The sequence below is a fragment of the Misgurnus anguillicaudatus genome, chromosome 12 (assembly GCF_027580225.2).
Source record: "Misgurnus anguillicaudatus chromosome 12, ASM2758022v2, whole genome shotgun sequence".
Taxonomy (NCBI): Eukaryota; Metazoa; Chordata; class Actinopteri; order Cypriniformes; family Cobitidae; genus Misgurnus; species Misgurnus anguillicaudatus.
The window spans coordinates 31,259,237-31,285,303 of record NC_073348.2 but is presented as its reverse complement, the minus strand read 5'-3'; the positions used below and the strand labels follow the sequence as shown (position 1 = coordinate 31,285,303).

The 26,067-nt window shown below is 37.9% G+C and overlaps 1 protein-coding gene across 1 annotated transcript in view; it reads left to right on the top strand.

The window, feature by feature from the left end:
* uvrag (UV radiation resistance associated gene) overlaps positions 1-26,067 on the top strand; it is a 124,854-nt gene that overhangs the window by 82,118 nt on the left and 16,669 nt on the right. The gene's annotated exons all lie outside the window — the stretch shown is intronic.

Here is a 26,067-nt window from a genome sequence, read left to right as displayed (position 1 = left end):
GCATGTGGAAAATAGGTCATTGAAATTTGGCTCCCCTTGTGATGTCAGAAGGGGATAATACCGCCACTTAATCTGCACTATCCAACCATGTCACTCCCATTTAGTGCAAAAATCAGCTCATTTGCATTTAACAGGACGCACCCAAAAACAGCAAATTTTTGCTCACACCTACAAAGGAACAATTTAAACATGCTATATAATAAACTATCTATATCTATATGGCATTTTGAGCTAAAACTTCACATACGTACTTTGGGGACACCAAAGGTTTTTTTACATCTTAAAAAGGTATTGTAAAACGACCCCTTTAAATAATAAGTTACATTTGTGTTAATTCATAGTTTTGGAGTTTACTTTTAGGGGCTGTTTACACTTGGCATTAAGATGTGTTTTCATCGATCGGATCACATGTGGACGACAAAGATACATCACGTTTACACCTGGTATTTAAACTCGTCTCTTTTGTCCACTTTCGACCGCTTCTGTCCTGAATACTATGAGGGGGTGGTCTGTCGAGACGGTGGGCGAGTCTCTCCGCTGTCAGTCAAACGCGAGCGGGAGTAATGATGAGTTTATATGGACGCGAACTAATATTATGTCAGTGTCCACTGCTTGTTTAGCAAGTAAACATGCTGCACATAGTTTTGTATGTTTATATGTTAGAGCTTTCTCTTAATTTTATGAAATAGGATCGCGCAACTTTCACACGCTTTCAAAATGAAACTGCGGAGATCAGCCGCTTTAGTTTTATCAATGAAAGGCTAAAAATAGCTCTGTTCACCGTGTGTTCACGCCAGAAGTCAGAAAAGACGTAAAACTTGTGCTCAGTACCTCAGATTAGATAAATGGGCGGAGGGAAGGCGGTCGCGTGTGGCTGTTTGAACACATTCAACCACATGTGCGTTTACACTACAAAAGCAATCCGATCGAAAGGGTTTTTGACTACCTCTGAATGTGGTTGAAAGTGGTCCAAAGTGCACGTGTTCAAAACGTTTTGAACACCGTTTACACCTGGCATTAACGTTGTCCACTTGTGATCCGATCGATGAAAACCCATCTTAATACCAAGTGTAAACAGCCCCTTAGTCTAAAATGTAAAAATGTAAAAAAGAGCAAGTGACCTTAAACTTCTACATGGTAGTGCATATACTGTACATATATGTGTGTGTGTGTGTGTACATTTCCAGTTGTTTAAATCAGGCGTCTTTTTTACTTTAAAGGTGCATATTACATTTTAAATACATGGTTTTTAAAACCAGGTGTATATTTTAGAGAAATTCTTTAAAACTGGCAAACAAGCCTTTACATTGAGACCTGCGGGTGTTTATGATCATTTGTAGCGAACAGGTGGGAGATTTTTGGTTGCCATTAATGTAACAGTTGTTACAATATCCATCATGACTTTTGTAGGAGAGAAACCATATGAACTTGAAGCGAGAGAGGATAATATACACATACAAGGGTACCTTACACTCTCATTTTCATTGGCACGTTGAGGAAAAAAGGTTCCGCTATGAAAAGTTAACTACTACCATTACATGCTCACTTCCTGGAAAAGTGTTGTTCTTTAATTTGAGAATTAGCAAGACTACAATGGCGCTTTGTGAGCACAGTCACGTTTATAAGATTATTCACTCCGGTTAAATGGCTGTATTTGTGTACATTAAGTAAGAATTAAGCATTTACCTCCATCGGACTGTGTACTTAACCTCTGAATGCAGCAAGGAATGTTCCAGAATGACTATCCGTCAGATGTGGTGGTATTTTGACTAATTTGCTCAATTATTTTTATTTTTTCACCACCATGAACTTCTGTTTCAATTCCTTGCATGTTTTCTTCATTCTCGTCGCTTGTATCCTTTTCTCTGTGAGAATCAAAACAGCGTTGAATGGGTTGCCTGTGATTGCCATCATATCTCACTCACCTCAAACAATGAGAAAAAGGAGATAAAAACCGAATTGGGAAATAAGATCATGTTTTGGCTCATCTAAAATAGAGACCTTGATCTGATAATGTGTGTAGCTCTCAGTTCACTTACATTTTAAGGCCGCCTATTGATTCAAAAAGGCTGACTTGTTGCATATGCGTATTTACTTTCCCTCCCTTTAATTAAGATCAGACAGGTAAATAAAAGTGGGAGTCGATGAAAACTCCCAAGAGAAGTACATATTTAGCATGAACTATTCCCAGGTTATCCCAAAAGCATTCCTTAACCTCCACTGGGCTGCTCGGAGCAGACCTGCGGTGTGTGAGTCAGCATAGAGCGGTGAACTGGGCCCTCCAGAAAAAGCCACCGTATTGCGTATGTGCCGTCCCCCACACAATAAGGGCCCTTTTCCTATAAAAAGCCTCGTCTTTACAAACCGGGCCCAGCGAGTCCATCCAAACCAGCGTTACGTTGTGTTTGTTTGCGTAGCCCTGAACCCTGGTCCTCCCGGTTTCGCTGCCAAACCGACATCACCCGGGGACGATGAGAAGACCTGGAACTCATCAGCTCTTTAACTACTCCTCTATTTCTTCTTTTCTCTCATTTATAGCCAAGACGACATCCGCTTTCCATTTTGAAAAGCTTGCCTTGGTCAACGGCATAATGAATCTTGTTTTCTGTCTGTGAGACCTGAACGTTCACTCGTCGTATTGGTAATTTTCGTTTTGCTGTTGAGTGACGCAAATTCATCTTCACATTCTTTTGCAAGCATATGTTGGTTATTAACCAGTTGTACTATACGAAGAGGTGACGGCCACTTGAATGAAGCGGGCAGTGATGTAATTGTCTCGGTACATTTGAAGAAAAATCCCATTGCCCCCCGAAAATGTGGTTTATATTTTAATAGCATCAAGGTGCCATTTTATAAGCTATATGCACCATGTAAATAATATCGCGTCTTTAGCTGCTTTATTTGTCACATTTCAAGCACGAAATTGCTTTTGGCAGGCCATAAGTGGGCTGCGCAAGCATAACGGCCACTGAATTGAGCTAATGTTCACGGAGGTGTGGGAATGGAGCCGAGGGCTGCCGTCTACTTATACTGACATGATTTATGGACAAGGGAGGGAAAAAGGATTAACTGACTCTCTGGACTAGATGAAGAGATTAGATCTGAATGTGTATCGACTTTCTGCTGCACCTGACTTGTTCGTAAATCGTGGAAACGTCTCAGATTATTTGGTTTAGACTCGATTGCTTTGTGTTTTAACGCTCAGCGTAATTGCACTGCATTGCCAGTCCTCGTTTTTGCTGTTATCTTAGGAGCAGTTCATTTTCCAAAAGTCATCAGGCCTAATAGGCCGAATTTCCTTCAAGCCTGGGAAGTGTGTTAAACCTCATCCGTTAAGACCGTACATGCCCACCCAGACTTTAATAAAGTTATTGTAAGATAAACGATAGTTGCTGCGTTTTAATCCTACGAGAAATTAGTGATAATAATTCAGCGAATGATTTAGGTAGCTGCTGCAATTCAAACATAATTGAACGTTTAGTCATTTTAGCTAATGTCTGTTTGTTTGTTTAGCTTTCGTTCGTTCGTTTCTTTCTTTCTTTTTTCTTTATTTGTTTATTTATTTATTTGTTTATTTATTTATATCATTATTTAATTATTTTTTATTTATGATTCAAACCTAATTGAAGGTTTTGTCATTTTAGCTAATGTCTGTCTGTTTGTTTGTTTGTTTGTTTAGCTATTGTTCGCTTCTTTATTTATTTCTTTATATCTTTTATTTATTATTTATATCTTTATTTACCATATTTTCTGGATTATTAGCCGCACCAGAGTATAAGCCGCATCATAAAAATGCGTCATTAAGACGAAATAACATATATAAGTCACGTATAGTTGCAGTGGACTATACGTCGCGTTTATTTAGAAGATTATTTCACAAAATCCAAGCCAAAGAACAGACATTTAATCTGGAAAGGCAAGTTATTCAACTAAACAATAGCAGACAGAACAGCAGGCTGAATAGATGTCTGTACGTTAACTCTTTCGCCGCCAGCGTTTTTAAAAAAAGTTGCCAGCCAGCGTTTTTCATGATTTTCACAAAAGTTTAATGCCTTCCATAAAATGTTCTTCTTTAAATATATAAACATACAATATACCAAATGAAAGAACAGGCCCTCCTGCTTTCAAACAACAACAACAAAAAAAAAACGTTTCATCCTACATTCAGTAGTTCTTTTGTAATCAGCTTTTGAATATGGGTAGGTTTCTGCAAAAACACCACATTTTGAGCAAAACGCAGAGATAATTCCATTTTTGTGACGGACTTTTCATAGAGATCCCATTCAGAGCGATCTTAAAAACAGACACGGACATGCAGCCGCTTGCCATAGGGCAATACTTCCGGATTTAAAAAAGATATCTCGTCAATGGCGGCAAAAGAGTTAAAAGTAATATTATCAGTTATTTAAACGATAAACCATAGCATACAGAACGTACCTGGAAGGTTGAAAAGTCTAAATTAACCGAACAAGCCAACTAGCGTGAAATTCATCGAAGAGTCATCATTCCGCATCACTGAATCCATTGAATTACATAAATACAGGAGCAGCATATAGCGGACTCTTGCGGCTGTAGACGGTAATGATGTCTCTTGTCTCAAAATTAATTCATACTGACTTACAACGTGCAACTGACTATAAGACGCAGCACTAGCCAAGTTATGAAAAAAACGCGTCTTATAGTCCAAAAAATACGGTATTTAATTGTTTTATTAATTTATGATAGCTGCAGCAATTCAAACCCAATTGAAAGTTTAGTGATTTTAGCTAATGCCTGTTTGTTTGTTTGTTTAGCTTTTGTTTGCTTTTTTATTTATTTATTTATATATATATATATCTTTATTTAATTTTTTAAATTTTTTATTTATGATAACTTCTGCAATTCAAACCTAATTGAAAGTTTAGTCATTTTAGCTAATGTCTGTTTGTTTGTTTGTTTGTTTGTTTGTTTGTTTAGCTATTGTTTGCTTATTTATATATTTATATTTTTATTTCTTTATATCTTTTATTAATTTATTTATATCTTTATTTTTTAAATGTTTGTAATTCATTTTTTTATTTATTTATGATAACTGCTGCAATTCAAACCTACTTGAAAGTTAAGTTATTTTAGCTTATGTTTGTCTGTCTGTTTGTTTAGTTATTGTTCGCTTCTTTACTTTTTTATTTATTTCTATCTTTATTTATTTCTATCTTTATTTATTTACATTTTTATTTTATTTATGATAGCTGCTGCATTTCAAACATAATTGAAAGTTTAGTGTTTTTAATGTTGTTAACCTCTGTTTGTTTATTTGTTTGTTTAGCTAAAAGTTTTTGTTTTTGGTCTTTCTTTTTCTTTCCATTCATCCATCCTTCCTTTTTTAACATTTTGTCCGTTTCCTTCTGTCTTTCGACCCTTTTTCCTTCCTTTTCTCCATCCATCTTTTTCTCTCAGTCTTTCCTGCTCCTTCTTACGCTTTCACATACCTCTTCCTTCTTTTATTTATTCCTTTTCCTTCCTCCATCTTTCTTTCTCATTCTCTCTCTGCTGTCGAAAGATATACAGTGTATTGAGAAGAGCCTTGATACCGTGCCCAATACTGCTGCAGTGTTTTCTTAAATCTGCGTTGCCTCACCACAGGAAGTCCTATGCTCATGAGTTGGATAATGTTTGCATCTCTGGACTGTGACATTCTGTTCAGGGATGCATGATTCAGATTTCCTCCGAGAATCTCAACTTTCTTCTCTCATATAGATTTATATTTGATCCCAGATCTCCAGGCGGATCTTTTGGCAGAACAGCTTATTTTATTAGACTTTCTTCTTGAATATAACCTTCCCCTACAAGATGTCTCAGGAGGCTTTCCCTGTTGGGAAGGGCTTTGTAAGTTCATGTTTGTCTTTTTTGTAGGAGTTGAATACAGTGGCCCCCAAAAGCACTTGGACCCTTAAGACGCACTTCGAAACGGATGAATTTCATTGCGTAAGAAACAAAATATTAAACCAACTGGCGCATTTGCAAAGAAGTGATGCAAGAACCCTCTCTCTCTTTTTTTATCCTCTGGTCATGTCTCTATTAATATTTTTTATACTTCAGTCATTATTTAAGTGGGGCTTACATATTTTTTTGCAACCACTCTATATGACATATGATTGGCACAGCTTTTGCATTAATGAACAGGATTTGGATATTTAGAGCCAATGGGCACCGATGCCAAGGTGGGCCTTTTTGCTCTTAATTTAAACCTGGCATTTTGGTTCCAACTGCTCCTACACATGTCGTTGTGGTTGTACATCTGTCTGGTAACATTATGTTTTGCGCACACTCCAGCCTAACTACTCCCACTAGCTTAAGCTTTGTGTGGTCTCACTTCCTCTCATAGCTTGTTGCTATAGCACCTACAACAACAGCCTGTGGATGGAAACCTCTGGGGAAAGCCTTCCAGTACTCATAAAAGCTATATCGGATTAAAATTATGGAGCAAGAAGTTGCCCACTTTATGCCTGTTAATTTAGCACCCAACATACAAATGAACCGCAAATTTGGACCGGGCCTAACTAGTTTTCCACTTCAAAAATGAGCTTCAGACTTTTTTTAGCCCTTTAGTTAGATGGATTGTTAGATGACTGTTTGGGTTTCTCTTTTTTGGGCCTTTGAATGAGTGTTAGTCACAGAAGCGATGGTCTACTCTTAAAACCAGGATTTTAGCCAATCCACCATGAATAACTTGAGTATCTAGCTTTGTCATTCTTTGTACTCTTCGTAACCCATTTGGTATTTTTGAGCGAGGATAGGGAAACAGGAGAAATAGGAAGTATTAAAGCGGGGAGGACGCTGGACGTGAGCACTCGCCACCTTTACTTGCTCCCGATTTTACAAGCATACCTCTGGCTAGCCTCCTATGGCTTTATGAAACACTTAAATGGCTTTAATTGAATTTCCACGGTTTAAGGTCGGCAGCCAGGGGTTTGCCTCGTACCGCAAAGAGGAGAAAAAGCCACTAACTATATATGTGCAAGAAAAGGTAGTCCCCACGCTCCAGGGTTTCCCAAAACACAGCCAGATGTGGGCGTCTCCCTGCGGTATTTGTTTGTTTGTTTACTGTTGTATGGAAAGTGTGGGCACAAGTATATACGAGGGATTCCCTTGGGCGCCCAGTGCCATCTGAACCCGAGCCAGAATTATATTGTGCGCCATACTGGAGGAACCACAAAAATGGTGAGCGGTATCGTTTATTGTCAAGTAACTTGGTATTTCATGTTGTTTTTGGAAGCTGAACTAAAGATGTTAACCTTTATATTGAGCATAATACTTATTATACCTATTATTCCGCAATAGAATGTAACTATCCAGCGGAAATTAAAATTGCCATTTTGAAACCATCACGTCTAGGCTTGCCAACATCCTTAGTTTTTGCTTACATGCTATTTACCAAATTAAATAAAAATATTCGCAAACACAAGAAAGGGTTGCCAGATCATCATTGCCTATGACTTAATAGCTGGGTTACTCTTTTTCCGGTTGTTTTAATATGAAATTTGGTGTAGTTTAGTGTAGTGTGAAGTCCAGCATCTGTAATATTAATTTAAATGCATACTGTAAGTTAGTGTGCGATTTAACTAGCTGAAAAGTGACGTGCGAAGGAAAAGAAAAAGCAGCCAGAAGATGAAAAGTCATCATGATGCCTGCGAGGGATTTATTAAGTTCCTGTTTTTCTCCAAGTGTTTTGAGTTGTCATGTTATCAGGCGAGTGTGGTGACGTAAAGCTGGCTGCCATTTTTCAAAACTGTCAGTTTTTGCTTTGCGAACAAAGAAACTGCGCTTGGATGTCTGTTTTGTAGCTGAACCCAAGAATTTTGCAATGATCCCTACAGAAAATCTGTTTGGCTACCTCAAAACTACCGTTTGAATGCAAAATCTAAACCTTAGTACTCCGAGGTGATGTACGGTATGTGTCATTAAAGCAGATGTCGTGCTAGGTTTAAATGTGAAAACTAGCTGTTGTATTATTAATACAACCTACAAAGAAAGCATGTTAGTCCCAAAAAGCATCTAACTTTATAACGCAGACTAGATTTTTATCGTAATGGTCACAGAGCACATGTATACATTGGTTGGTGAGAAGATGAAACCGAAATGTTCTGCTTTCTTCTGTCTCGGCTTCCAACGCCAGACTTGTTTTTGGGTCCCAGGCAAGAAATCTTGTTGTTGTTCTTAATTCGCACCAAGCTTTGTGGGCTATTTTAACGTGTCACGGTTAACTTACCCCTCACATCTGCTGGGTAATTCACCCCTTGATGAAGTTAAACCATCTCACAAAAAAAGACAGGAGAAGCTTGCTTCCATCTGGTGGAGATTTGAAAAAGAGAAGGATGGGGAAAAAGAAATAAAGCCTGACGCTCTGGTAGTTTTTTGGCCAGCATTGAATGTTTCTGAACCATCTGGATCTTATTAGCACAGATCTGCAGCTTTTCAGTCTCGTTCGGGTACGACGGATGAGCTGTGTCGACTTTGAAGAAGATATTTGGAAGCAATGGACAACAGCGTAGTTAAAATCTGGCCGCCATCTTCCATCATAATTTATCCATCTTACTTTTCTGTTCTGGTCTCTCTCTCTCTCTCTTTTTCCTTTCCTCGATGTCTCTCTCTCGTTTATGCTCGCCCTGTCCGTCACGTGTTCTGCAACAATTCCCAAGCTCTCACGGGGCCTATAAAATATCACTCCATTTAGGTGGATCATCTCCGTCCTGTATCCGTCCTGTCAGCCTGTATTACTCGTTCTGGAAGTGGAATGGCTATTAATCGAGGACGTTAAAAACCGTCGGTCGTGAGCTTCACCCCACGAGCTTCAGGGTTTTAGTAATGAAGTGTTTGGTGATGGGGTGAGCCCTACCAGTTCTTTCTCTCTTCTCCCAGGGCCCCTGTAATGGTTTCACAGCTGATGAAAAAGAGTTAACTGGCCAGTGAAAGTGGCTGTTAAATAAACACGACTGAAGTTAACAGGTCTGGAATGGCTTAATTTGAGAATCTGCCATGAAGACATGATCACACCACCTGACACCTTTATACAGCCAATAAGTGATGTTAGATGTCACTTGACAGTTTTCGTTATGGAAGCATGTCAGATCCCAATTGTTTGTATAGTAGTAGTAGTAATTGCTGTAAAACACAGTGGGAACCAATTTCAGTGCCTTCCGACACAATCGCATGGCAGTTTATAAGTGTTTTACGAGGTAGATAATTCGTACAACCACATTTGTACATTTTTGTATCATTTGCTGTCGCCTCTGTGACTTTGTTTTTCATAATCATATAATTTTTACGATTCACTTCCAAATGCTGTAGCTAATAAAAAGTTACATTTGCTTAATTTATTATTTATTTATTTGAAGTAATGTATATCATGTTGTAATGACTTACTGATCACATCCAGCTTAGATCATCCAACATTCATGCATTTGATTTTTAAAAAACTAGCAGAGTTAGGTTTTTTGTACGTACAGGTATACGAATAAGAATACTTCTTTAAAAGTATTTTCGTACTTTTTTTTGCATCTTCTCGGGACGAGGTTCGTATCAATTAATACGACCACATTTATACATTTTTATATAATTTGTTGTCCCCCCTGTGTCGTTGGGGCTAGGAGGGGGGTTTAGGGTTTTATTATTGTTTTTTTATACAAAAGCAATAACTCATGAATGCAATGACAAACCCTGTTTGCGAGTCCAACATTACACAAAAGGAAAATGTTTCGCGCATTTGAATTCCGTGATTCCGTCCGAGTTATCCGCATCATGGAAATCATAGGGCCCTACAAATAAATGAATAACTTCATCTTACTCTACTGTGATTGCATCTGGAAGTGCCTGCGCAGCATAGTGTGTAAACATTATCGATCACTTATCGAACTGTCATTACCGTTTTATTGGAAAACTTTATTATATCGGGGAAATTACCGTTCGAATTATCGCCCAGCACTACAGGTATACACACATTTTCAAAAGTTAAAAATATTTTTGTGCTTTTGTGTTTTTTGTTGCATCATCTTAGAACTTTATATTAAGAGTTGACGTGAAATCGGCTACTAAGCTACTTTAAGACATAATTGTGACAGAGCCATGTCCAGATGGAGTTCCTACATCTCCTTTTCTTATTGAACCTACAACTTTCCCTTTGGCAGCCAATATCCTTTAAGTGCACTGCCACACTCCAAATACACGGCATCAAAGTTGTATCCTGCAAGGCGTCCTTGACCTTTTGAACAGTGCTGGGTTCTGTTGTCTCACCCTTTTCTGGTCTGATCTATCAGTGTTTGCCCATAGGGATGAAAAAACTTCCTGAACGACCACAGGAAATTTATGAGAAGGTCTCTTTTCAACACCTGTCTTCACACTTTTTCCTTCTCAAAACCCTGTTTGCTTGTCTTTCTTAAACACACACACATTCTGTCTCATTGCCATTAACGTTCTCAATCGTACAACCCCTTTTCATTTCCCAGTATTTCTGTATTTTCCCATTTCTTTCCATCCTGGTTCTCATATGTTTCCTATGTGTTTTGTGTGTAAGATGCTCAATCATCCTGTCAATGGAAAAATTCCCACCTGTCGATTTTAATCCAGATATCTGGTCCTCCCAATTGCTTCCGAGTTTATAAATGTATTAATACATTTGTATATTGAAACCGAAATCCTTCATACTGTATGTTAGTCCCACTATGTGTTATTCCCACTGTATATTGCAAGTTTATTTCACGATTATGAAATTAATGTAGTTATAAGTGCTGTAAGCTAATATTTTCCTTTAAACAAGATGCATTATTCGAAAATTTGCATTACTAGGTGTAGACTCATTCACTAAAACTTTTTTAACCTGCTAAACCTCTGAGCACCTGGCCAAATTTGGTTGCACCCAATAGCCATTAACCAATTCACCTCTAACAAAACGTGCTATGGGATTTGGCCTGGGCGAATATAAGTCATAAACGGAAATATTTAGGAGGTTATTCATAATTTGGCACTTTATAGTACCTTGTTCTGTTTAAGTTTATAGCTGAAACCATATTCGTGGCATCTTATTTCACATAGCTCCCTAAAAGGGGGCCAAAGACGAGAATAATGTGATTTTTTTTCAGATTCAGTTGGTCTTTCTTTCCCATCATTTCTTCTTGTTTTACATGAGAAGAGAGAATAGACACTTTGTGTTCGGTCTCTGCCATCTCTAGGGCTGCCCATGAAAATGCCAACGTTTGTTGTGTAGTGTGCGGTAACATTCAAAGCAGTGGCATTAGGAAAGCTGATATCGGCTCTTAGGGATTAGTCCGAGTATTTGAAGATCATTGAGTTTTAGGCCGGTATGCTTTACTTTGTATTTAATGTTAACTTGTACAAGCTTTTAACTAATCTCTTAAGAGAGATTAATAAACGAGCCAAGAGGGAAATGTTAAAATAATGGAAACCGAAGAGGTCAACAGTTTACTGTAGAGTTTTTTTTAAGTAAATGTTTGGATTCTGGTCCGCTACGATACATAGATCCAATCCGGTTATGTCTTGATTTGCATAGTCGATTTGTTGTCTTTAGATTTGATAAGTGCAATTGTGCGGTTTGGTAATGATCTCTTAGCAGATTCCGGCTGAAGTAATGTACAAACACTATTTTGAAATGCTTATCAACAATCCTTTGTTAATTCTTACTTTTGAATAACCTGCCCTTGTTTTTACACTTTTCATTTCGCAAAAGGAAAATACATTATTTTATCTCAAAAGATTACGCCATACCTCAGCTGGACAAATCCTGGGAGTGTTTTCTTTTTGAAATCGCAAATTCTTGACACAAAAGGCTTGGGAGAGATAAGTCTGTGTAATTCAATGCTCACTGCAGCCTGTTTGAGTCTCAGCTCCCCCAGAGTAACATGTACATGTAACTAATACACTTTAACATGTGTATATACGGATGGAAATTCAGCAGTTCGGTAGTCAGATATGGATGTTCTCCATAAGCTTAGAAATGCTAAACAGGCAGCTTTTTTCTCTGTGAAAACATTTGATTTGATATGTGTTCCTGTGTCTGATTTAATGTTTTTTTCTTGCTCTTTTTGAGTTATAATGTAGACTTTGTACAGTACAGGCCACAGTCTCCTGCTTCTGATACTTGAGGGTATCAGCATTGGCTTATCTCACTGTTGGCTTAGTACAGGAAAGTCTGCAAATGCTTAACATGGCTCAGTTCAGTACTGTACACACACATTTTTACATAGATTTTATACAGATGCTATATGTTCAAAGAAGACATTGTAGACTTTGATATAAAGCAAATTTATTGTTTATATACAAGAAATGTTATTGTATTATGTACACCCTATAAAGCATTGGTCTTCAAAAGGGGTCCAAACCTCTTGGGGGTCCATGCTGGTTTTTTTGAGGGTCCTCTATACATTTTTATAATACTATTTTTTTTTGAAAAAGTGAAATAAGGCATCAACCAAAAATGCATTAAAGGGATATTCCACTTTCATAAAAATAAAATCCTGATAATTTACTCACCCCATGCTATCCATGTTGTTTTTGTCTTTATTTGTTTAGTTGAGAAGAAATTACGTTTTTTTGAGAAAAACATTGCAGGATTTTTCTCAATTTAAAGGGATAGTTCACCCAAAAATGAAAATAATGTCATTAATGACTTACCCTCATGTCGTTCCAAACTCATAGGACCTCCGTTCATCTTCAGAACACAGTTTAAGATGTTTTATATTTAGTCAGAGAGCTTTCTGACCCTTCATTGAAAATCTGTGTACGGTATACTGTCCATGTCCAGAAAGGTAATAAAACTTCATCAAAGTAGTTCATGTGATATCAGTTAGAATGTGTTGAATCATCGAAAATACATTTTGGTCCAAAAATAGCAAAAATTATGACTTTAATCAGCATTGTCTTCTCTTCCTCGTCTGTTGTGAAGCGCATGCGCAAGACTTAAGTCACATGACTGCAATAACGGGGATGATGTATGACGCAGCTGACGTGTTATCTGGTGCACCCCAGCTGTTTCTTTTGTGCGCCCGGGCTTCGTTTACAGTCTGAGGGAGACTGTAAACTTCACAAACATGTCTTAGGATAACACGTCATCTGCGTCACTGCAGTCACGTGACTTTAGTCTTGCGCATGCGCGGAAGACAGACAATGCTGAAATGATAAAATAGCAAAATTGCACTGATTCACCCATATTACATTTTTTCACCAATATTGATAGCTTGGTGGTTATTTATTAACTTGCATTAGCTTAATTCAGGGCTTAAATTCACTGCATTTTCCTGTTTTCTTTTTGATAGCCAATAGTGTGAAAATTGCTTTTATCAAGCAATACTTATTATTATGGGCCGATATATCAGTGCGTCTCTACTTGAAATGAAGGTTCCCTTGTAAAATTATTTAAAACAAGATTCCTCTGTTAAAATCAAAAATGTAATGTAGTATGTATGTATCTGTGCATACAATAAAATGCTCATTGTAATATATTTATAACGTAACAATCAAAACAAAGTATGTAAATCCAGTCTTAATTTGACCCACCAAAATATACATTAAGGGGTTCTTGGTTGGCCTAAAAAGGGTTGCACACCTCTGCTATAGACTGTATAGCTGGCTTTTTGTAAAACAGCAAAATGACTTTATTTAATAAACAATAATAACATCTTTGGTATGGTATGTTTTCATTTAGGTTGCTTATAGCTATAGCTTTTATGGATTTTTTATAGACTGTTTCATCGGAAGCATGTAACGCGAGACGCGTCTGGTCCGAACTTTACTTCCAGTTTCAGTTTTTTTATGGTCTGACTAGTTGCTAAACTGAACTCTTGAACAAATACCTTGTCGAAAATAACAAATGTTTTGGTTTCCTAGGTAATCTGTGTGTTGTTTATTTTACTTGTTATATAAATAAAGTACTTATTTAATTTTTAGCGGAGTTTACCGGAAGTTACGTGTTGACCACGAAAGCCGCTTGTTTATGTTGTTACTGCTGAAACCGTCTATATGGATCTTTATTTTTCCTTCCTTTCCTTTCAAACTCGTTTAAAGCAGTTATTTTACAGTGACTTTCTGAAGGCCGGTAAGCAATATAACAGTTATTTATAAGGCAATTACAAAGAGCAGTAAAGTTTTGTTTTGACTGTGAGGAGGTACAGATTGACGGGCCTGCGTTGAGAGATGTCTCGTGTAGTCGTGTGCCAGAAACTGTGTCGAAGAATTCACAAACTGGTGTTAAACTCATAAAAACAACAACAAAAAGTGCAAAAAAACAAATCTTTCATCATTCCAACAGAGGAAGCTGTCAGTACCCTTTAGCCCAAACTGTAATTACACGATAAAGCTTGCTATCTAACTGTTATTAACAATTATATAAAATTGCCTTGGAATTTCCGGTTTTAAGTGTTTGCCGGAGAAATTCCCTTATCTCGGATTTGGAATTTGTGCTAAGCTTTTTATTACTTTATCGTCTTTAGATTCATTGCCTATTGTTTTGTGGCTGTTATAACATTATGTTGTGCATTTTGCAAGGCTTTATTTAAACTTTTTGCAGACGTTGTGTCACATACGAAGCGAAGGAGTGTCCTGTAGTATCATGGTCCTTCTTTTGAATAGGAGATCTTGTTGCTAAGAGAGATGAACTGGAATGTGTACCATTCAGAGCTTCAGTGCTGACCTTTGACCTTTCTGAGAGGCTTTTACTGAATCCTCTGCCATAAAGATCCTTTTTTAAAGCAGGTTAATAGAGGAAGGCAGAATGAGAGAATAGAAGGTTTATTGCAATAAGCAGTAATGGTGTTTGGCGAGGTCATGTTGGGCATCTCACCCCAGTCCTAATGGCTTCACAGCTGTATTGTGCCCTGTTTTCCCGTGCCATTTCTGGAAAGGTTCCTCTGCCACAGAATAACAAGCCCAATAAAAGAACCCTCACTACGTTCTATTCCAAATTATAAAGCACGATTATGACCACGCCAGACTTTCTCGCTGAAATGAAAATAATGGTTTTATTTGGCAGTTACACTTAAACGAGGGCTGCAAATGAGTTGAAGTTTTTTTTTTTCATTTTGTGTGGGTTACAGGGTTTCTGAAATGAGTCCATCTTTCCATACTGGGTTATAAAAGTAAAACCCACAAAAGGTACTGTCCTGTTTGCTGGCCAGACTGTAAATGCACTGTAAAATACTGTAGTTTGGGGTTGTCATTTTTTACATACTGTACATCAGGTTGTGAATGCTTTACATGCATGTGTTTTAGCCCCTGGTTTCACACATTGTCTAGGTCACTACTGTATGGGGTTAACTCTGACCTCTCATAGTGCAGTATTGGTTTAGGGTTTCCCCGTCTTGAGTTAACATAGGCTGACCTTAATGGCATTTTAATTTTATGACGGCAGTGAAGACCCCCTTAGAAGACAACTGTTCTGACAGGTGGCAGTGCACCCTACAATATGAGATCATCAAGACTGTTTACTACAGTACTTGAAAGTTAACAAAATTACACATGTTGGTCATTTGATAACCCTGTTTTTATTTGAAATGATAAACACAAGAAACAATGAATATTTCATCTTTTTTATCAAGCACATTACAGAAGGTGGTACATCACTGTAATTGTTTTTACAAAAAAGCGGCAAAACTCGTAACACTGGCTCTATTAAATGTTAATTTTAACATCCAGTCATCATTAAGTCTACATGTGTGGATAATGTGTACCATATGTGCTATACATTATATAACGAACCGTATACCCTATAGTTTCGCCATTATATCACCACTAAGATATTTGGTTTATAATATTTATTATTATTCAAAGCCATAATTTTTTAAAGACCACCTAACAACCTGGTAATTCCACACTGTTTTTGTTATTTCTAACAGCTGTGGCCTAGTTGAAGGACAAATTGCAGATAGGTTGAATCTTTGTCCTTTTGCAGAAGATGCAGGTTTAATTCTGGCCTAATTTTCTATTATTACTACAAAATTGCCCGGACTCCTTTAATGTTAAAGATGTGGATGCCCAGTCTATGACATCAGCTTAAGAATGTTACATATTACCCTACCAGACATCTACACACTTAAATAGATACACAGTATCAAGATTGCCTAGTAAAGGCTTTATCAGTCATTGCATTCTCAAGCCAAAAACATAAGATATTCACACATCTTAAAGGAAAACCCCAACGTTTTTCAATATTTTACTATGTTCTTACCTCAACTTAGACAAATTAATACATACCTATCTTATTTCAATGCGTGCACTTAGCACTTAGAATGTGTTAGCATTTAGCATAGCCCCATTCATTCCTTAGGATCCGAACAGGGATAAATTTAAAAGCCACAAAACACGGCGCGCAAGGTCGAAGTGCTGCAACTAAGTGCTCTTCCGTCATACAATTTTTATTCGCTTTAAAGCAACACTAAAGAGTTTTTTCTCTTTGCTCCCCCTACAGGTTGGAAGCGGAATTGTCCATTACCACTGTCGTAAATAATTTAGCATACTGCAGCAAAGCTGACTCTGATTGGATTGTAGGTCTGCCGTAAAGCAAGTTTTTGTAGTTTTCACTTGAACTACAGGACGGTGACCCGGCGGTTGGAAACTTCTTTAGTGCGGTTTTGGCCGATAGAGGGCTGCAAAGTGAAAGTGCCGTTCACCCTGTTTCGAGTGGATGAACGACTGAAACTGTTTTGGAAACGTTATTTTAAGGTAAAAATAACTCTTTCAAAAAAAAAATCACCACGTTTTATTTTGTGCCTCCATACTTACTTGTGTAACTACTCGTGTAACAGTCTTTAAATAGGAAAAACATGGAAGTGTTTGGTGGCTTCTAAATTCATCCCTGTTTGGATCCTCAGGAATGAATAGGGCTAGGCTAAAAGCTAACACATCCACAACGCGCTGTATAAAGATTAAGTGCACCCATTGAAAAAATATAAGGATGTATTCATTTCTCCACGTTGTAGTAAAACATAGTAAAATATTGAAAAACGGTGGTGTTTTCCTTTAAAATATCCAGATGTTTGTTGCTTATAATGGCACATATAAATTCATTGTCAATCTAAATGTAGTCATGTGATGCAACAGTTTTGTTGTTTAAATTTTAATACAGTATGTGATACGAAATCCTGTGCTGATATTGGATTGGATTAGACCTGAAAATACAGCAGGTCCTTATTACAGTAGCCTCCGAATTAGTGTTTCTCAACCAGGGGGCCTCAACAAATTTCCAAGGGGGCCTCACAATGACTCAAAATAAGACAAAACGAGCATTAACCCCTTAGCATTCCAAAAAAGGCTAAAACGCCTAAAAGGACACTAATTACAAAGTGTTGATTGTATCTTTAAAAGGGTTTACATCATTCAAATCACAAAAATCTTAGCTTTCCTAAGATACTGTATGTGACGTGTTTAGCATATTTTTTTTTAATTGTAGTATTTCATGAAATTTCTGTGACAAAAATTCAGTTTTTCCGTCCACTGTACATTTGGATTTTTAAGAGGTTAAAATGAGCTAAAACAACCAAATGTCAAGATATTTCTTATTGTTTGGTTATTTTTATACCAAATATACATCTGTCTCATGTCAAGCTCAAGTACTGCTTATTTTATTCGGTGGAAATTGACTGGGGGGGGGGGCTTGAAATGAAAAGGTCCCATTCATCTCAGTAAGACTTTTTTCTTAATTACATAAATAAATATTTCTATATAACATGTTCATGTGATGCACAATAAAAGTGTAAGATTGAGTTCCTCAAGATTCTGAGATGTTTCGAGTTAAGCTCTTTGGCATCTGGTTGACTCCCAACAGTTTGTATATCCACACCTGCGTTTTATTATCATCGAATTGAACGAAACAGACAGAAGAGAGGAATGGAAATGAAAGGAAAATGGTGGTAGATAAATTAAAGTTAGTTTAAAGCTTGGGATGAGGTTCCAGGTCTGTGAGGTAACCCCAGGAGCATTATAAGCTTTGTCTTTGAAAACGAATAAAATATTTTTCTTCTCTAGACTCACAAGAGGTCTTTCGAATTGGCAAGAGCTGATTTGTCAATCAATAAAGCCAATTTTAGTGTAATCGCTCTAAATCCCCCACTACCGTATTAAGTCCTTGCTTAATATGTCTGTCTTCATATTTTCACAGATAGTTTGAGGAACTGTCAACAGTATGTTTGAAAGTAACTATGTTGAAGTTAACTAGGCTTAAAGGTCACAACATCTGTTAATCCGTAAAATAAAGACACTTGGACATTATGTTGATGGGAAAGAATATGACACATCTTCCAATATTGTCTTCTATTTTTTTAGTACTACGTAGTAAGCTGTAGACCCATGGTTTGTTATCTTAGCTATGTGTACCATTAGCATGGTACTGATATGAGTAAAGGGCTCGTTATAGTCGTGCGTAGGTCCTACGGCGTAGCCGCGACGGCGTAGGTTCCGCGTCGGTTTTCATTTATACTGCCGCTGGTAGGTAGTATCCACGCGTGTAACCACAGTAGCAGGGTGACCGTCAAAGAAGAAGAAGCTTGGCAAGGTAACCAACAAACGAAGAAGAAACAGCAACTTGTTGTGTATGATTTGAGAAGACCAGCAATGATGGAAGTAAATAAACAGTGACTTTCGTTGCAGTTTGAGTTAAATCACTCCTCAACTTGGCCATTCTTTGTTTTCACCGTCTCAAACGGAAATACCTATGACGCAGGTTTTTTTACCTGACGGGAGGGGTTCTGGTGGACCAATCACAGCGCTTGCGGTCCGCGTAGAACTGACGCGCTGTTAAAAATGTTAAGAGGTGCGCGTCAGGCTACGCAGAGCTACGCACAGGCTACGGATAGCCTATGCCGTAGCTACGGCGTAGAACCTACGCACGACTATATATCGCCCTTAAGAAAGAAGAATGTTTTATATAAAAAAAACATTTTATATTTATTTTTGTTTGGGGCTTTCAATGCAATGTATGCATTATTAAAGGGACACTCCACTGCCCGAAAATAGCCCCCTTGGTAGCTTTCAATAGCAGGGGACTATTTTCAGGTGCTGTGTAATATCATTGCGCCTCCTGCAGTCATTTTACGGCAGCAAAGTCCTTGATTATTACGGCAGAATGAGAGTATAGTCCTGACCATATCTGCCTAGAAAATTGCAACTTTAAATTTTCTGTCGGTCTTGGTACACAATGTAACTACAGAAGAGTCAAGTTTTAAATAGGAAAAATATTGAAACTCTTCGGTTATTTTTTTGCGCGATGCTAATGGTCTAATCAGATTCAATGAAGTAGGCTTCAAGATCAGCTGAATGGATTACAAAACGATAAAAAAAAATTTTAACTCTTGGGGAGCGGGAAAATGTGCATATTTAAAAAAATGGAGTGTCCCTTTAAATGCCCTAAACAAATAAACTGGGGAAATTATGCACATTTTAATCTGATATACTAGAGGTTGATTGGCTTTAAAACTGGCGAGATATCTGAATGAAAAGGCATTTTCATGGCCACAGACCATTGGATGTTTTCATGGCTAATTTTGTTAGCGTCAAAGCCTAGGAGGCCATTGAATGATAGCATGTGTTTTCAGGCAGACATTGTGGTTGCATAAACTTACAAGCTTAACATTAAACCAGTGAATGACCAAGCCTGATCGTCCATTCAGAATTTCGTTATGTTTATTGATGGCGAGGTTTTTTTCTACATAATGTAAAGATCTGTGAAATAAACCTTGATATTTTTAATACTAAGACTAAGATGATGCCAAAGATTAAAATCAATGTGAAAACAAGATTATTAGATTATGAGACAGGGTCACGTTTTTGCACTTAGACTTAGAGCACTACATCCTTTTTTTACATTTCTTTGATGTTTGATTCAAAACAAATATTTGATCTGACCTGTGAGCCAAGCTGTCGTCAGTTAATGGTTTCAAAGACCATTGTTTTTTTACTTCAGGCTATTTTCCCAGTTATGTATTAGTGCTAATAACTAATGTATGCATGCTTTTCTCCTGAATAACATGAACAATATGGTGGATTTCTGTTTTTATGCTATTTTACGTAAACATGCTGTGGTCAGCTGCTCCTTGCGGTTTGGCCTTGGATTTACAATGATAGTCTTTGGCAAAGGTAGTAGGATGATTGATATACACGGTATTATGGAAAGGGTTATCAGGTAAAGATGTAGACTAGTACTGCATGTGAACTGTCAGCAAACAGACATACTGTACAGGCATTTGGCCAATTTAATGAAGGCCTGTCTTTTATAAAAACCTAAAAATCTGGATCAGGGTGGGTATAAGCAAGTTATTGGAGCCAAGGCTTGTCAAACATTTCATCCTTCATCTATTAATTTACAAAGAATGACCCTGATGTCTGTAAGTATAGTCAAATCTCTGGAGATATCACTTTTAAAATCTTTTCAAGGTTAGTGCAAGGTTACGAGATATTTCCATTTTTTTGACATACTTGAATGTAATTGCACTTTGTGTACCTGACTTACATGGTCCCCAGCTAATTTTTAGCACAATCAAGCCCCTGGCCTGAGGACAACAACAATTGATAATTCATTGCCGTCTTTATTGACAAGGAATATCTGTGGCCTTTGTTGCTCTGACCCTGGTGGATAACATAAGGGCAGCACCTGTGCTGGCCCCTCCGAAGCACTCTAATACGGGACCATCCGGGGCCCCTGATTGCCTCCCCTCGGGAAGCCAAGAACTCCAGAATCCATTCTCCGTGACTATTTCTTTGACGAGGGCAAGAGGGGAACATCCTCGTCTATACCTAAAAGATTTAGTTTTTATTGCGAATTACCGCAGTGGCGCTCTGTGTGTGGGTCAGAGTTTCAACGATCTCTGGAGTTTGGATCGGAGCTGCAGCTCGGACATCTACATTTGTAAAATTGCTCCGCTGATGAAAAGTTATGGCTTTGCAGATACCACTGGTTTGTCAGGAGATTCTAGGAATTCCGTTGCATTAAACTGTTGTGACTTTTTCCGATGACAAAACACTCGTCAGTGTGACCTCTGACGGTTTCGTTTGGGGGGCGGCCTTCATATCCTGTGTCACTTCCAATTTGTCTCACAAAATGAGACCCTTTGCAAGCCATAGGTATGTAAGGTAATCGACTCTGACAGGAGTTGGAAAAAATAGCTTGGTAACAACAGAACAAGTTGTTAATTTTATGCAGGGAATAAAAACACCACTGAGATTTCAGGTGAAAGAACGTTCCAGTTATATAGTTTACACACGTGTATGTTTTAAACTGTGTATGTGTGTAAATTTAAGGGACACTCCAATTTTTTTGAAAATATGCTCATTTTCCAGCTCTCATTTTTACCGTTTTGGAATCCATTTAGCAAATCTCAGGGTCTGGCGCTACCACTTTTAGCATAACTTAGCACAATCCATTGAATCTGATTAGACCATTAGCATCGCGCTAAAAAATAACCAAAGAGTTTCAATATTTTTCCTATTTAAAACTTGACTCTTCTGTAGTTAAATCGTGTACTAAAACCAACGGAAAATTAAAAGTTGTGATTTTCTAGGCAGATATGGCTAGGAACTATACTCTCATTCTGGCGTATTTATCAAGGACTTTGCTGCTGTAACATGGCTGCAGGAGGCGCAATAATATTGCGAAGCGCCTGAAAATAGTCCCCTTGGTAACTTAAATAGCAGGGGACTATTTTCGGGCACTGCGTAATACAATTTTTTGTAAAAAAAAAAAAATAACTTTGATATCTTTAATATTGACTAAGATAGATCACGTCAAAGATTAAAATAAATGTGAAATCAAACTTTGATGGTATTTTTGTGTTAAATGAAGGATGAACCTCAAACAGAAAGCATTTTTTCTAGTTCAATAATCCACAACCTTTGCCAATTTTAACAGGTGGACACAAAATAGCAATTTGTCATATAAAATGTTTTGTCCCTTAATTGGCATGCCATTCAATTTGACCAGGATGTTTGAAATCTCAAGTCATGACCTAACTGATTCCAGAGCTTCTTGCGTTACTGTGACATCAAGGCTCATGGAAACACGTTCTTTCGCTACGGTATCAGATGCACCTTTTCAAACCTACAGTCGGAGCACCACCTGTCTTTTATCCAGACTCAGAGCCAATCTGGAGATTTCATGTCTGTTTCTGCGTTCATCCAATGAGAAGAGAAATTCAAGGAGCCGTGTCAAGTCTGGAAAATTTGCAGCAGCCAGAGCACGTGGGTGAAAGAAGGGAGACACCGGAATGATTTCAGAGGAGTGTCCCCGTATCATTTTCATAAGGATGCAACCTCCAACTGCGTCAACGTTTTTCTCAGGTTACCTGAACCCAATATTACCATCAAGAACAAATAGAAGACCACAGGCAAATAACAACAACCGAGAGGACCAGAGGGGGTAAACGCACAAGAAATAATGGGAGAGTCCTGTTTACCATTTAATTTCCTTGAGGCTTGTTACTTGCCAGTGGAAGGTTATTTTATAAGGAACTAAATCATAATAAATAATTTAAAGGGATAGTTCAGCCAAAAATGAAAATTCTGTCATGATGTAATTCAATGGGTACCGTCGACTGTGTGCTTACCATCATTTATGAAAATATTGACTTCATCATTTAGGCTTTAATACGCTCCTAATATGTACTATTTAGGTACAGATATGTATTAATTTTGTACCAATATGTACCTTAGCGTTTCTAATATACACTCTTTAGGAACAAAGGTCTACTTTTTTTGAAGGGGTACCACCTCAGTGACACCTTTTGTAACTTCATTTTTGACACGTGTATTCATGTAAAAATTCATTTATTTTTTATAGATGGTTTCATCGGACGCACATGCGTTGACGCGATACTCGTCTGGTCCGAACTTTACTTCGGTTTCAGGTTTTTTTAATGGTCTGACTAATTGCTAAACTGAACTCCTGAACAAATACCTAGTCAAAAATAACAAATGTTTTGGTTTCCTAGGTAATCTACGTGTTGTTTATTTTGCTTGTTATATAAATAAACTACGTTTAAAGACTTTGTTGTTATTTATTCTTAGCGAAGTTTACCGGAAGTTACGTGTTGACCACGAAAGCCGCTTGTTTATGTTGTTGCTGCTGAAACCGTCTATACATAAAGAAAAAACAACTTCAGTTGATTTTTTTTTTTTTATTAAATACATGTAGCTCACATTAAACCACTGAAAGGAAAATATCAAGTGCAAAATTATCTGTCTTGACAAAAACACTAAATAATCCACTTGTCACATAAACTAGCGCTTGCCATTGTCAAGTGTAACCAAAATGCGTTTTATATTTTTAAGGTAGTTTTAAATGTCCCTTCACTGTGCCAGCTATGTTTTTAAATGCACTTATGCTGTATCTGCCTTTACATCAACACATTATTTACCCATAATTCTTTGCCTTGTTTGCTTGTCAACCCTCCCTTTTTGCATTGTATACGACCGTCACGTTCATTATATGGTCTGATCCCCCAGTCGGTTTCTCGTACATTTTCCAATCCCAATTTGCGAGAGCCCCGTGCCACCCGCCGTTATGTTTGTTGCTTCAGTCTGTCAGCGTTTCGAGCTGTCGCTTTTAATTAAGACCGACTTGCCGATCCACGCGGCACGCCCCGTCTGTCTGCAACGATTGTGCATTTCCTGCTGCCTGGATATTTTTCATGTTCTTGATCTGAAGAGCATGAGAGTAGTTGCAAAATACTTCATGTACAGGTTTACGCTATAATCTATCCCAGCATCCTTTCCAAAAGCAAATCACACATGCTGCAGTTCATGCTACGGGGAGATGGAGCACGCATACCTCCATCATGCAACACTCGAGGGCCAGATGTGCGCGGCTCTTAAACACATGTTGCAAAAATTGTTAGGACGAACCAAGTCGGTAATGAAATCAAATGTGCATGTCAAATGCCTCTGACTTGCAAGATTGCATGAGCAGATTTCCTTCCATAATGCCTTTCTTGTAGGGCAAGCTGCCCCAGGGATAGGGTGGGTGATTATTAATGACTACTTGTTGAATTAATGACCTGCTGCAGGAGGATTTGTGGTTTCTTTTCTTTTTTAGGGTGTAAAACATCGTTCCCTCTTCTTATTTACATGTTTGTACATTCATGTATACAAAGGCACTTTTTTCTTTATGTAATTTGAGAAGGGTTGCCGTGCAGATGAGGGGAACACACCACTGGGGTTGAATGAAAAAAATACACAATAGGCACACACACTAGTAAAGCATACACGTGAAACAATTGCGATTGTGCCCCGTTGGATGCGATGATGTCATTACACTGCCGTTCCTTGTGCTTCCTATCAAGTTTCATATCAGCACGCTTGGCTGGTCTTCAATTCTCAGTTTTGGAAAAATTACAAGCTTTGAAAGAATACAGACACATATGCTCTGTTTCAAAACAAGTGTGCTGCCTACGAAGGAAAGATTTTAAGGCAGCATCGTTGTTAGCCTGACATGAAGGTTCTTATTTTTTTGCGATGCATAAATTTTGCATTGTTCATTCAGCCAATTGCAAGTCTGGCACGCTATTTGTTTGTCATGCAATGTTGCTGACATTTTTTACCATTTCCATTCAGCCAATCTCCAGGTCTGGCGTTAACACTTTTAGCATAGCTTGGCATAATCCATTGAATCTGATTAGACCATTAGCATCGTGCTAAAAAATAAGACACTAAGACTGTTTCTGTCGATCTTAGTACACGATGTAATTACAGAGGAGTTAAGTTTTAAATAGGAAAAATATCGATACTCTTTGGTTATTTTTTTGCGTGATGCTAATGGTCTAATCCGATTCAATGGATTATGCTAAGCTATGCTAAAACTGGTAGCGCCAGACCCGGAGATCACCTGAATGGATTCCAAAACGGTAAAAATCAAATGTTTAACTCTAGAGGAGCTGGAAAATGAGTATATTCTCAAAAAAAGTGGAGTGACCCTTTAAGCTTTATTTTTTACTTACCGTTGTAAGTCACTTTGTTTAAAAGTGTCTGCTAAATGCCTAAATGTAAATTCCACATCAGACATTTATATAATTAGACTCTCTGACTGCTATTGTATTGTCCAAGTAGGCCGTAGTGCAGCTTGCTTGGTTTTGAAACAGAGCTGTAGACCGCTCATCAGGAAACCTCATCATGGACTCGATAATGATCATCTCCAGATCGAAAACTCCATTTCCCAACATTAGAGACGGTTCATGAAAACCTTCATGCTTTACAAGAGGGTCGGATTGTATGTTTGGCTATTCAACCGTGTCCGTCCTACTTCATTTTCTTCTTCACATTTCTGGAAAATCTCACTGACTTTTGGGTTTAATCTAATCAGTATCTGTGTCAGAGAAACACTGAACAAACATAGTTTCAGGCAGTCGGCCAGGATGAAGGGGTACGGCCCATTCTGATTCCTGAATGGAATGGTGTTGCTGTTGGCACGTGATTTCGTGATTCTTTTGGTCCGCATGCACAAGATCATCTGCTCAAAGCCAGAGCTGTAGTTTTATCCATGAATGAATGATAATGCAGATTTCGACCATTTATCACTAGTGGAGACTTGGGCCTTAATCTAAATTTTGCAACGGACCCCAGAGGTTTCTCACTTGCTCTCTTTGTATCTGCATGACCCACACTTGTTATTAAGTATGTGCACTTTGTCCAGCTTTGCTCAGTTTTACAGGTCAGCTGAAGGTTCTGCGTATGCTTGGAAACTGAAACATGCAATACGTCTTTCTTGTCTGTACCAGAACACCAGATGAAGCAAACACAAGCCTGTTTAGATGGTTTTTGCTCCATTTTGTCATTAGTCATCAATTTTTTCCAGGCTGTCTTTCAGCCTTAGTCTTCCCAAGATAAGTCATATTTTTGCCCTATGAAAGTGTCACGGTGATTGCATTATCAATTATAATTGAAATCACATGTGGATCGTCCGTCACTGTGATGATATTTTGATAGATTGGGATTATTTCTGAAGACGTGCAAAGGGTGATGCCATGCGACCGGATAGGCCATATGTTTTTCTGGGAGTGCTCTGATACATTAGTTGCCTTTGAGACCTTCTGCACTTGCTGTTTG